Raw genomic sequence first — 11,499 nt, forward strand, 5'->3', positions numbered from 1 at the left:
GATGGAATTATTGGCTGAAGGAAATTATAACGTATCTAAACTGCCTATTTTTAAACTATATGATTTACATAAATTAGACCTGCAGCAATGGCTAAGCCTAGGGACCAATAACACTGGTAAATGTCAACTATGCTGCCCATAAATATAACCAGAATAAAAATGTTCATATCTCTGAAGAACTGCTTATAGCTACCAAACAAAAAAATCATTCCTGTTCAATAAAATATACTTACTGTTACAGAGATATGGTGCCTTGTTCCTTTTCTGGAAAGGCTTTGTTTTCATTAACTTATTTTTAAAAGTTAAAAAAAAAGTAGAAAGTATAATAAACATCCCCATGTTTCTACTGAGAACTAATAACAATCAATCTTAACATATGTGCTTCTTGTCAGTTTTTAAATAAGCAAAACATTAAAGTTCTTTTAGCCACCAACCTCACACAACTATTTTCTACTGAGACACGGTTTTTAAATGCCAAAGCCTGAAAACATAATGATTACCCATTTCATCCTTTAGAGAAATATGTTTGAGTAGCTAATGTGCTTTAAAAGCACCTGCTTTAAGCTTCAGTAAGCCAAAGCAAACTTTCAGCCTTTCTTCCAGTGAGTCAGATTAGATCAAATAAAGAGGCTCTTGTTTCTTTGATGAGCTACTGTTTTATAGACGTCCCAGGGACTGTCCCTCTGGAGAGAGGAAGGAAAAGGAGACAGAAGATAGTAGCCAGAATAACCACACTAATGGCCTCATGCAGATTAGACTCAGGGTAAAAAATCTATATAAGCAATTTGGCCTCAAAGCCCTTTCTGCCCCTGGAAAAGACACAGGCATGAGGGGAGAGACCTGGCCACACATGAACCCACTGACCACTCCATGGTTGCAAACTCCAGAACCCTGTTGTGCAGGGATCCCAAAAGAAAACCAGATGAAACGGTTGGAGGAGCTTTCAGACATACTCAGACAATCCCTCATGTTCTCTTCAAGCTCAGTACTATGCCCATACATCAAAACTAGACATTTGGCAATGTTTTGTCCCAGGTAGACTAGTTCCAATATTTTTCATAGTGTATTTTGGAAAACTTAACAATAAACATCTGAAAAAGGAAGGGCTCTGAGTGGGGTTGTCAGCAGCCTCAGACAGGCCAGAATGTTGCAGCTTACACTTATTTAATAGTTAACGAACGCACTTCATTCAAAGCTCATTAGTAAGTGGCTGCAGCATACCAGTTCTACCTCTAGAGGACAGCCTAGCACTAGAAGTCAAAATATTTCCATGTCAACTTCCATGAACTTTCATTTAAAATTGGAGAAAGGGGATCCCTGGGTGGTGCGGCGGTTTAGCGCCTGCCTTTGGCCCAGAACGCGATCCTGGAGGCCTTGGATCGAATCCCACGTCGGGCTCCCGGTGCATGGAGCCTGCTTCTCCCTCTGCCTGTGTCTCTGCCATTCTCTCTCTCTCTGTGTGTGACTGTCATAAATAAATTTCAAAAAATTTTTTTAAAAAATAAATAAAATTGGAGAAAGGGAAATGTTAACAATTTCACGGTAGGGCAAAATATGGGTAGTTTTAATTTTTTCCATATCTCTGTTTTTGAAGTTTTATTAAAAGGAGCAATTTAAAAAGATAAAGACGATGGAGAAATCGGAACCCTTGTATACTATCATTGGGACTGTGACATGCAGCTGCTATGGAAAACAGTGTAGTGGTTGATCAAAAAATTAAAAATGGAATTACCATATGACCCAGCAATCCCACTTCTGGATATATATTCAGAAGAAATCAACGTAGGGACTTAAAGATATATTTGTACATCAATGCTCATAGCAGCATTATTCACAATAGCTAACAGGTAGAAGCAACTCAAATGTTCAGCAATGGATGAAGGGATAAAAAAAATGTAATCTATCCATACAATGGAATATTATTCAGCCTTTAAAAAGAAAGAAATCCTTTCAGATGCTATAGTATGGATGAATCCTAAGGACATAATGCTAAGTGAAATAAACCAGTCATAAGAACACCAATATTACAGGAGTCCACTTATGCGAGGTATCTAAAGTATCCAAATTCACAGGAAAAGAAAGTATAATAGTGGTTGCCAGAGCCTGGGAGGAGGGGAAATGGGGAGGTGTTGTTTAATGGGTATAGCGTTTCTCTCTGGGAGATGAAAAGTTCTGGAGATCTGTTGCACAACAATGTGAATGTACTTAACACTCCTGAACTGTACAATTAAAATGGTTTTTAAAAAAGAAATTTGGGAGTGCCTGGGTGGCTCAGTTGGTGAAGCGTCTTTCTTCAGCTCAGGTCATGATCCTGGGGTCCTGGGATAGAGCCAGGGTTGGGCTCCCTGCTCGGTGGGGAGTCTGCTCCTCTGCCTGCCCCTCCCCCTACTTGTGCTGTCTCTCACTGCCTCTCTCTCTCAAATAAATATAATAAAATCTTTTTTTTAAAAAAAGGTAAATGTTATGTTACTTTCTTTTACCATAATTAGAGATAAAAACAATATATTTTCTTTTTAAAGGAGTGGTTACTTATGTTTTGTTTGAACTTGACTCTTCTGGAAGGTAAACAACAAAGAACAAAACTCCATATGAACTAGAATTCAGAAATAAATTAAGGGACTAAACCACTTGTAGATTTTGTAGAATGAGTAGAAAACCATTTTAGCTAGTGTCATTCCAGTTGATGAATGTGATAACCTAGTCCTCGGGCTTACATACGTTGGATAAAACACATACATTTATCTCTGCCCCTCCAAAAACCTCAATGGAATCAAACTAAAGGAATCTTTTAATGTGTGTGTGTGTGTGTGTGTGTGTGTGTGTACATATATATAGGCCTACAAGATCAAAGACATCGGGAGAAGATATAATGGACATAAGATCTAATTTGGGGGGAGGTGGAAAATAATGGAAAAGTGGTACAGTAAATGACTTGATAGTGTAAAGAAAGCTGAGATTTAAGTGTGGGGAAAGGAATGCCAGTGAGAAGCAAGTATCCCAAGAGACCCAGCAAAGGCCAGAATCTGCAGACACCAGATGTGCCAGATGGCACAAGTTAGAAGCAGGAGCCCAGTATTGAAAGTCGGAATGCCCTGAGAGCTAATGAATCTCCTCCCCTCCTCACTCCTAGAACATACAAGACACATTAGAAGTGGAGACACTCTGCTATGGAAAACAAGGAGTTAAGATAAATTATATATACTTTAGAAACACCCCTCCTTGGGGCCCCTGAGTGGCTCACTTGGTTGAGCATCTGCCTTTGGCTCAGGTCATGATCCCAGGGTCCTGGATGGGGCCCCGTGTCAGGCTCCCTGCTCCGCAGGGAGCCTGCTTCTCCCTCTCCCTCTGCCCCTGCCCCCTGCTTATGTGATATATATATATCTCTCTCTCAAATAAGTAAATAAAAAATCTTAAAAAAAAAAAAAAAAAGAAAAAGAACCACCCCCCCTACACACACACACACCCCTCCAGGAACTTTCCATTGATGAGCAATAACAATGCTAGATGGACACTGGCAGATTCTCTTCTGGACATACTGAAGCGTCAAAGAAAGGAGACATGCAGACACAAATACCTAGAGATGGTCCTGCTGTTTCCAGTCCCTTAACCTGGCCCCGCTGCCTTGGCACAGAGGCCCATGCGGGACTTCCCGAGTGCCACCAGGGACCCCTCTAACTACAGATGGGCAGATTAAGTTGAAGCTCCACAAAAATCCTGAATTTAGTTACTACAGTAGGAAAGTGGGTGAATAGATGTCTGACAATGCAGTCCATCTCCCCTAGTGGGATACTGGGTGGATCCTAAAAATCATTCCTAATGTTTTTGAAGTGGGGATAAAAGATAGAATACAAAAGTTTCTATTAGAGTGGCCCCAGACTTTTTGCTTGACAGCAGTGTTTTTCAAGTCACCTGAATCTGAAAATCTCTCAGTAGAGTATATAAGTACTATGGAAAGAAAGAGAACTTTCTCATTTGCCCCACAGGAGAGTGGGAATCTGACTGCCCCACTGGTCCCCGCCATCACTGCCCCTGCATCTCCCCTCCTCACCAGGGCACTCGGAAATGCTCTTCCCTTAGGCTGATGGTGACCTTGGGTCTTAGGGGGTGGGGAGATACTCTGGGGAGCAGAGGGCCTGTGAAAGTGTCGAGTCTGTTGATTTCACCAAAGTTTACACATGCGTATCAAGCCTTGGCCCAGTTAATATCTGTACTTTCATTTGTTTGTCACTGTTGGAAACCTCAAGGAGAGACAACGGCCAGACAAAGCAGAATTCATACCATTCTTGAGTCCACACCCTAATACCATATAAGCCTTCATAGCCCTACTTTCACTGTTAATATGTACATGTTCCCATGCACAGAAGCATGTGGGATCATGATATAAACATATATCCTCAAAATGTCCAACAGAGTCACTCTTATTTCCACCACTCAAAGACAGTCCAGGTATTCCAATTTCTCCCAATTTTCTGAATGTACACAATTAGCATATATAACTTTTATTTATTAGATAAAGCCACACTATTTCTGTTTGGGAAGAAAAATAAATAATTGGAATGAAGCAATCATTTGAACTGCCCTAATGACAGCCAAGTGACAGCATGATCTGTGAACACATAGATAAGTCAAGTTGAATGACCTGGCTGAACCCACAGTCCATTGGTGTGAACTCTTGGCATTAGGACCTCAGATCCCTTCTGAACTTTTCTGTGTAGTTAGGTTTAATGAATCCACTCCCTGTACCCCACTTCTAGGGGAGCTTCAATTAAACCACCAAAGACAAGTTCCTGCTCATGAATAGGGTATATGTCTTTCCATTTATTTAAGTTTTATTTCCTGTCATTGAATAAAATTTTTAAAATGTTATCATGAGGGATCCCTGGGTGGCGCAGCGGTTTGGCGCCTGCCTTTGGCCCAGGGCGCGATCCTGGAGACCCGGGATCGAATCCCACATCGGGCTCCCAGTGCATGGAGCCTGCTTCTCCCTCTGCCTGTGTCTCTGCCCCTCTCTCTCCCTCTCTGTGACTATCATAAATAAAAAATAAATAAAATGTTATCATGAATGTGTTATACATTCTTCTTATATTTATACCTAGAGTACTTACATTTTTGGTAACTATAGCAAATTTTCTACTATTTTCTAACCATGTAGTGCCAATATATAGATAAAAAAAAATTTTCTACCTAACTACATTTTCCCCAGCCTTGGAGTTTTATCTACACAATCTATGTTTGAATTTCACCTTATAATAAAGCATTTGCTACCAATTTTGCTAGGTCTGCTCAACTTCTCCTGAAATGTCATGGCATGTTAATTATTACTCAGACACTGCTGCTCTATTTCCCTGGGTGGGGGTAGGGAGATAGTGAATATTTTAGGCTTTGTAATACAGTCATTTGGTCTCTGTTGCAACTACTTGTAGTGAAAACAGGCATAGGTAAACAATGGGCATGCTGTATCCCAGTAAAAGTTCATGTATGGTATGTTCCCTTAAGACAGGGATTGGAACCTTTAGCTCTGCAACACTTCCTACAGAAAAGGAATTCTCCTACTAGAGGACAGCTGTAGAAAGACAAAATGGGAGGCATCTGGGCGGTTCAGTTGGTTAAGTGCCTTCAGCTCAGGTCATGATCCTGGGGTCCTGGATCAAACCCCATGTAGAACTCCCTGCTCAGCAGGGAGTTTACATCTCCCCTTCACTCTACCCCTTCAACTGCCCCCCCCCACCTATGTTCTCTACCGCCCCCTCTCAAATAAATAAGATCTTTAAAAAGAAATTAAAAACAAAACAAAACAAAACCAGAAACCCTCAGAACCTATAATCAGCAAAGGATAGCTACCTAACCACAGGAACCCAACCAAAGTTCGGCATATTAGTACCAATTAGTACCAATACCAATCTACTGTCATAATCCTGGGAATTAGTTAATTAGGCTGCACTCAGCTGGGCTCACACATGAGGCTGCAGTCATATGGCCTGTTAACTAAAGGTGGACTATGGCTTCACTTATCTATCTAGCAGTTGGTACTGGTGGTATTGGCTATTGCTGGCTGACAGCTGGGCCACATATCTCTGGGTGGTCAGACTGAACTGGTTGACAGGATGAAGGATGGCAGGAAGGGTTCGCAACAGCAAGCAAGAGTACACTCTCAATGCACAGGTGCTTTCCATGCCTCTGCCTGCATCACATTTGCTATCGGCCCCACTGACCAATGCAAGTCCGTGGCCAAGCCCAGAGTCAGGCAGTGAGAGAAGCAAAGTCATACTGCAAAGAGATGTGCAGACAGGATGGATGCAATTTGTAGCCATTTTGTGACCTATTACACTCAGCTCATCTAGCCAAAGATATATGAGAAAACTAATAAATGCCCCCTTTCAAACCAGATTGAAGATTAAAGGAATCCAGATTGAAATTGAATTCAAGTGTGCACTTTGGCAGCACATATACTAAAATTGTAAATTGAATACAAGATACTTAAGCAAGTGCAGAGGTCTGGGTAGGAACTTAAAAACACCCTCCAGAAGCCCAGGGCCTGGAAATGCCTGAGTCCAGGGACAAGGAGTTCAGTCACTCAGGAGACAGGAGTACAGGGCAGCTACCTGGTTCCAGGGATCACTTCTGGAGGTTTATTAAATCCTAACCTATTTAGAAAGCTGCTTTGGCTTGGGACGATTTGCATACAAGAATGATCATCTACAGGTGGTAAAAATATGGCAATAGAGAAATTGAAAAGAGTAAGTTTACCAAAATATCATGATTTTGGATTGGGACTCCTTTGAAACAAGGTGGTTTGTTCTCTGCCTTAGAATGGAGGCAGTCACTGAAATATCAACATGGCCCACAGCAGGTGGCCCTGGTCTAGTGATGGCTAGAATGGCCCTGTCACTACGTGGAAATTACACTGGATCCAAAACCCATGAAGTCATGTCCTGATCTATGAGTCTGTATTATAACTTTTACTTGATTTTTTTCTTCTTTAAATGCATTTATAGTCTCAAATTCTTGAGACCTAACACATGCCAAGCATCGGACATACAATGGGAAACAAAAACCAAATTGTAAAGCACCTGCTAATAAGGTTTTCCAAGGTCAAGCTATCCTTCTATTTGAGATTTAAATATGTTAAGTATTAAGTTTCTCATTTTACTGCTCTGTTAAAAAAGGATTACTTTTAGATGACACCTTTTTTTTTAATTCCCTATGATCTCTTGGCATGGTATCAGTTGTGATAATTTCTCTAATCTTTTAATGTAATATTTTTAAAAATCAACTTCACCCAGCTTAAGTTCATTTTTACAATTTCAGAAACAAGTTGTACCATTTCTACTCACTTAAGATTAGTGTTTAATAGGTCTAACATAAGTAGAATTTTCATGCAGAAGTATTTTTCAACATAAATGTTCCGAAGGATTTGAATTTGGGAAGTGAGCCAAACTGCAAGGGTGGAACAGATGGCAGGGGAAAAGTCTATGAAAAATATGGCAAAAAAAATTACTTTTTGAAACTCTAGAAAAGGCTCCCATGACTCAGTTAAAACAATTATTGAGCTAGTGCCTATTTCTGGAGACGAGATGTGCATGCTGCCTCTTTCTGTGGCCATAATGGCTAGTACAGAGATCACACACCATTTCAACAGGAGAAGTAGTCAGACTATAATATAGTCTCCTTACTGGGCTCAAACCTGTTGTGATGAAAGAATACCACAAACCAGTGTCCTAAAAGGTTGCTTGGTGGGCACAAACTATTTTGACCCATCAGTCAGTTCAACCCAATCAAGAAGATACATTGTTGGAGCACCTGGGTGGCTCAGTGGTTGAGCATCTGCCTTTGGCTCAGGTGGTGAACCCAGGGTCCTGAGATCGAGTGCCACATCGGGCTCCCCCCCAGGGAGCCTGCTTCTCTCTCTGCCTATGTCTCTGCCTCTCTCTCTGTGTCTCTCGTGAATAAATAAAATATTTAAAAAAAAGAGAGAAGAGACATTGTTTATACTTCTTGACAAAAAGGATAAAGTTGGTTCTCCGTATACCTCATGCCTAACACATGATCAGGGACTGTTTAGTTTTTGTTTCTAAACATCTAAGGACTACAGCCAATCACCCAATATTGTTGACCTGAGCTAATAGTTACTGTTGATCTGCAAGGTGACACAGTTTACTTACAGAAAGCAGTAGCAATAATTCTTTCCTGACTGAAAACAATTTAAAACTCAGAACTCTTCTTACTGACCAACATATTTACAAAAATAAGGTTTGGACTCAATCCTCTTAACGTGGTCTCTGTGTACAGGAATGGAATATCTGAAAATCCTGTGACTTAAGAAAGGGAAGCAGGTGGCTTTACTTAAATGACAACCCAAAAATGTAGTCCTCCCTGGGAGGGCAACACAATACGACTCAACTTTATTTTCCTGCTGCTATTTGCTAGCAATAATTTGAGAAGAGAAATATAGTCAGTCACAGGATACCTTAAGATCTCTACTTCCTACCAAAGAAGTATAACCAGTTCTACATATTTAAGTTAACTCAGCATATGTGTAGATGAATACAAAAAGAAAAAAAAAAGCTACTGCTATTGAAGAAAAGATCTGTGTGTACTTCTTAAATCTTAGATACATAAGAATTCAGTAGATTTGTTTTTCTTTAATAAAGCTGCTAATAGCAATAAATTGGGGGTTTTGGTTTAAAACTCTTACAGACATCTAAAAGTTAAATCTAATTGGGTACCAATTGTATTATGAAATATTAGCTCTTAACTAAGGAAAGCAGTAGGATAACAGGAAAGTCTTTTACCTGGCCTTAACAATAAACAGACAAATACATTTTTTAAATACATTTATTTATTTATTTATTTGTTTATTTATTTATTTATTTATTTGAGAGAGAGAGAGAGAGCACATAAGCAGGGAGCAGGGGCAGAGGGAGAGAGAATCCCAAGCAGACTCCCCACGGGGTGCAGAGCCTGAAGCAGGTCTCAATCTCATGACCCTGAGATCATGACCTAAGTTGAAACCAAGGCTTGGACTCTGAACCAACTGAGCCACCCAGATGCCCCAACAAACAAATATATTTTTTAATTTTTTTAATTTAAAAAATTAAAAACCCTACTCAAACTTTCCACACATAATTCCCTGATGCCTGAAAGGGAGTGACACACTAAAAAGATATATCTAAAAAGTGAGGCCTAAAATATAAATATCCAAAGAAATAGAACAAAGAACTTTTCAATTAGGAATCTTAGAGTTTTCTCTTGGTTCTGACTCAGTAGAATTGGCTTAACAAAATAAAAGATGAAATATCAACAGAAGTAGGATGTCTGGATAGTAGAAATCAGCAAACTGTACTCATTGGTCAAAGCTGCTCTCCACCACCTGTTTTCATATGACCTGTAAGATGAAAATGGCTTTTACATTTTTAAACGGTTAAAAAAAAAAACACAAAAGAATAATAATACTTTGTGACATGTGAAAATTATACAAACTCCAAAGTTCAATGTCAATTTATGAAGTTTCATTGAAAAACAGGCAGGTCCATTTGTTCACATATTGTCTGTGGCTGCTTCACTCTACAAGGAGAGGCTGCTGTAAAGACTTTCTGACCTGAAAAGCCTAAAATATTTCCCATTTGGCCTTTACAGAGAGTAAGCCAGCCCCTGGTCTAGAGTGCGGGTGCAGCTGGCTTCGCACCTGACTTGATCAGAGTTTGTGCTCTCCTCCAACACCAGGCAGGTCACTGACCTGACATCTCTATGCTCCAAATCCACCAACCACAAATACTGCCAACCATAAAGAATGAGCAAACAATGAGAAACTACTCAAAATGAATAAGTATATTTGGAAAAGAAGCATAATTATTAAAGTGAAGATTTAATTATTGAAATAAATCCAGTGGATGGCTTAAATAACAGATTAGACATAGGTAAAACTAGAATTCATGAACTGGAAGAAAAACCTAAAGAATGCATCCAAAATATATTCCAACAGGACAGGGAGACAGAAAATATAACAGAGGTTAAAAGATATGAAAGCTAGAATGAGTTGGTTCAATAGACATATAATCAGAACCCCAGAAGGAAAAACAGATCCAGGAGTCTCAGTCTTGGATGTGTATCTTGTAGATATTCTTGTACTTAACACATCAGGAGACATATGGAATGACACAAATGGCAACACTGTTTACAATAGCCCCCAACTGGAAACAGCTTCTTGTTCATCAGAAGGATAACATATATGTAAATAATAGCAAAGTCACACACAAGAAAATTATATAGAAATAAACACAGATGTACAATAGTTACAAGAAATAACACAGATGAATCTCAAAAAAAAATTTATAAAGCACAAAAACAAGCAAAACTAAATCATATATTATTTAGATACATATGAATAGTAAAACTTCTTTAAGGTACAGCAAAGGTAGATACAACATAAAGAATATCAGTTAGTTCTGGTAGGAAGACAGGAAATTGGTTTCAAAAGGTGTACAGGGGGTTTTAACAATATTCTTGATCTCAAGATGGACATGAGCTTCATGAGCTCATGAAAGCTCATTTCATTATATCTTCATAAACTAGCATAAATGATCTATTCTTTTGTATATATTGTATATATTAAACATTACATTAAAAGTAATGTTTGCAGAATCTCTATAAAACAAATAATATAGATGGCTGCCAAAAATACTCAGATCCACGCTTAACAGGTCAGATGAACCAGAGCTTGAATCTTCTCTTACTGTGTCTTTGAGCAGGTTACTGACCATTCATAGACCTATTTTCTCATAAAATAATGACAATAATACCCACCTCATGGAGCTTACTGTGAGAATTTATATGGTAAGATTACTAGACTATAAACTCCATGGTGGATAGGACTGTATCTCTCTTACTCATCTATGTATCCCTAGTAGATAACACATGCCTGGAACATAGCAGGTATTTATGCTAATTCCTCTTCCTTCTATAAGAGTCCAGAAGAAAGCGTTAGCAGTATATGTGTTTAGTTTTAGAGTGGTTCTGGTTTTTTGTTTTTGTTTGGTTTTTTGATTTTTACTTTTAAAGATGTTATTTTTAAGTAATCCCTATACCGAACATGGAGTTTGAATTTACAATCCCGAGATCAAGATTCACATGCTCCACCAATTGAGCAAGCCCAGGCACCCCTGTTTGTTTGCTTTTCAGATTAACATTTTATCTTGGCATTGGCTGAATGTTACTAACATAAGATGTAACTTGACTTCTCTGGGTTTTGGGTTCTTAATCTGTTGTACAACAAAACTGGACTAAGGTATATAACTTCTTGGTGTCTATAGCCTGACATCACACCATACATATTAGTCTTTTCAAAAAGTAAACAAAAAAGTCAGTGTGTTTTTGTTAACCAAAATGCGAACTCAAGTTATATATTCATGGATATCCCCGAAGAAGGAGAGTAACTACCTGAACAATACCATGTGTGAGATGGTCAAAACCGTATTCAGCAACAATCCTCTCAGGTGAAGG

General features: G+C 39.1%; 1 protein-coding gene across 3 annotated transcripts in view; it reads right to left on the reverse strand.

Moving 5' to 3' along the window:
- Positions 1 to 11,499, reverse strand: part of CRYL1 (crystallin lambda 1) — a 178,904-nt gene that overhangs the window by 111,203 nt on the left and 56,202 nt on the right. The window lies entirely within an intron of this gene.

The sequence above is a fragment of the Nyctereutes procyonoides genome, unplaced genomic scaffold, assembly GCF_905146905.1.
Source record: "Nyctereutes procyonoides isolate TBG_1078 unplaced genomic scaffold, NYPRO_anot_genome, whole genome shotgun sequence".
NCBI classification, from domain to species: domain Eukaryota; kingdom Metazoa; phylum Chordata; class Mammalia; order Carnivora; family Canidae; genus Nyctereutes; species Nyctereutes procyonoides.